Source organism: Limulus polyphemus, unplaced genomic scaffold, assembly GCF_000517525.1.
Source record: "Limulus polyphemus unplaced genomic scaffold, Limulus_polyphemus-2.1.2 Scaffold905, whole genome shotgun sequence".
Taxonomy (NCBI): domain Eukaryota; kingdom Metazoa; phylum Arthropoda; class Merostomata; order Xiphosura; family Limulidae; genus Limulus; species Limulus polyphemus.
Window position 1 is genome coordinate 71,329 of NW_013666515.1, and position 3,211 is coordinate 74,539.

The following is a 3,211-nucleotide window of genomic DNA, read 5'->3' on the forward strand; positions in this document are numbered from 1 at the left end:
TAGATGTGATGGAGTGTTTCTCTTAAGAAGTGGTTTGACTACTGTAGCTTTGTTAATACCCCTTTAGTAGGCTGTTGGAACACATCTGGAGAGAGAAAGGGCTTCCAAGAGTGGTGAAATGATCTGGGAGCGTTTCTATGCAGTCACTCCAATATTCATATTTGTCTGCTGTGTATTCACTTCATAATTACAGTGCATATGAGATTGTTCCTTACACAGAAGCACATGAAAAGTACAAACATCAGTATCATCACATATGACTGTAATACAATCAGCTCCTTCACTGGCAATGTTCACTATTTGTTGCACCGTGACACAGACCTCTTTGTGACTTGTTTTCATGTACTGAACATCCGTTACTAACTTTTATCAGGATGGCATTTGACCCAGTCATTACAAACCTATACTTGTGCAGGATGATAGCTATCTGCAAATCTTTGACATGCCTCATCACATGTTGGCAGATGAAGTCAATCAGTTGTAGTTTATTTTCTGATACAGTCATTGTGACTTGTTGTGCTTGAAGAGGTGCACCTGAATGAAGGAGGTGCCTTCTGCTGGTCTGCGAGCCTGCACGGCTGCTCCTGGTGGCACTTTTAATGCCGAACTCATAATACCTGTCAAAGACAAAGTACACATTACTCTCAGACATAATGGAAGCAGTGAATCTATCCACACAGTCTTTAACAGATCCGCTAGATGGCCAGTGTATGATCCACATGACACCACCCACCAGATATCATGGCCATTTGGAATCTGAAGTGTACAAGCTGATTGTACCACCTGAAACTTCTTTTGAAACATGGACTTCATATTCGTGATTCTCGTCTCCCCATCTTCAACAAACATGGATGTCGGCACTGGTGCTAACTCATGCTTGAAAATCTACTGTGCATCAATATCACGTGAACATGCCAATTCCATTGCACGTGCATATATTAGTTTCACTATCAAATGTTTTGTTTACTCCAGATATCATACTTTTTTTTTCACAGACATTGCCACTTTCTTTTTTATTGACACCCATGTCTAGAATCCTTCAGGCAGAGCTTGACTCATACTCGACCATTTGCTGCATTAAAAATACTGTCTTGTGGAACACTCACGGTATAAGAACCTCATCTTCCGATGATTATATGGACAATTCCGTAAGGATGTACAGCTGGATCAAGAGGACGGATGATGCAAGTTTGAACTTTCTGACGGATTTTTTCCTTGTCTTTGACATCAGAATTTATTTTGGCTGGCATTTCCTCCATCTGCGTTGTGACATGGGCTATAACAGAGATTGCATCTCAAATATCCACCAGGTCTCTAAGCAACCTGATACATGTTTGTAAACTCGGTGTAATATGGCAAATTGTTACTATGGATGTTGACATGTTTTGCCCATGGCAACAATGTATGTGAGAAAGTATACTTTTTATAGCGTATGCACGAGTAGCTTATCACTGCATATTTATTATGCATGCTATATTCTTTTGAATTATCGTGTATGTTGTCTTTATCAGATGTAAGCAGACACCCACAGTTCATCGTACAGTTAATAAGAGAGGTATAGGTTCAAGAATTCATTTTATTAGTTAAAATACAATTTTTAAATTTTGAATAATATTGCACTTTTAAATGTCAAGTTCGAGTTTTTAGAGGTTTGTAATAGTATGCTTCACATTTTAGCTCCTCTGCAAAATTTAAATTATCCTATATTATATATTATTGGTTTAGTCCCAGGGGCCCGGGCGAATGAAACCTGGTTATGCCGCAAAGCATCTTTAGGCTATATCTTCATTTAATGATAAAAAACACAGTTTTTGGCTTTTCTTTGCATATAGACGCTTCATACATTAAGAACGACTGAAGTAATAATTTGAGTAATAATTAATATGTATTTGTTACTTTATAGGTTTAATAGATATTTGTTGTTACTTTACTAACGTTTTTACGCTTATACTGTGAGGTAAAAACGGCTGCTGCTATGATTTTGTCTGGTTTATGAGCTCGTTGCTGCCCTAATTTAGGATCTTCTTTTTAATAAATTCTTGAAAATGTTAAAAGAGAGAGAGAAGGGGGGGGGGGCGTGCTGGCTCTCGACATTCCTGTCAATACTCGTGATGGGCAGATGATAGGTAGCCCATTGTGTAGCTTTGTGCTTAACCACAAACAAAATAGTAACGCAGCATTAGAGGTTCACATTTTCTTGGTCAAAACAAACATTCTATTAAAACAGTCACAATTCTGCGCTAGGTCTCATCGAGTTTAAGAACGTAAACAAATGGAGCTGATCCTGTTTAAGTTCTTCCATGAATTGTTAGTACTACAACAAAAAATAATTTATACTAAGTTTATTTGTTTATATTTTACCTTGTATGATTATTTTGATAAGTGGTTGTTTCTGACCGTATATGCTGATTCAGGAAACATTACAGACACAGAATATGAAAGGCGAAAACAAAGTTTTCAAAATAAGCAATAAATGTTTACATAATTTCAAAGATTTACCAAAACTGAGTTCTTATCCCATTGCACACGTTCCCTTGGCCTTTTGTCCTTTCCTCCTTATTCACTTAACATTGAGTTATCACAAACAAAATGACAGTGGTCAGTTCTAAAATTTAAGAAATATTTTGAAGTTAATAGTGGTGTAAGAAATAGTTGCAAAGTGGGGGTGTTTGGAGGGGCATTCAGATTTTACTAAGAGAGATTGAAAGCATAAGAAGCTGAAAGGCAGCTCCCTCGCTGCCAAAGACAGCTCAATCTGGGGGATCTGGTGGCATGCCCCCATAAAATGAATATAATTTACAGTTGTTATACAAGTCAAATATGTAAAGGTGAGGATGCTGCAGCACCCCTGGTTCTGACAAAACTGGTTAGTGTTTTTTTTTAATAAAATAGCTATGTGATTGATTTCATCAGCACATTTTGAAGCAAGAATAGATAAACCATATGTATATTTCTAGAAGTAACTGTTTTGTTCTGGAATTATCAAATGGCCGTAAGTTTGCCCAGTAAAGTCTTCTAGTTGCTTAGAAATATATTTTAACTAAAGTTTACGGTGACCAGCATTTCTAATTATTTACAAAAAATACTTTATCATACCAAAAGTATGCGGATGATAAAAGTTCATATATACACCTGGAAAAAAGTTAAGCACCCCCAAATATTTTTCAGGATTGCTTATTGAAAATAAGGTTTAATTTTCAAGATGTTGAGC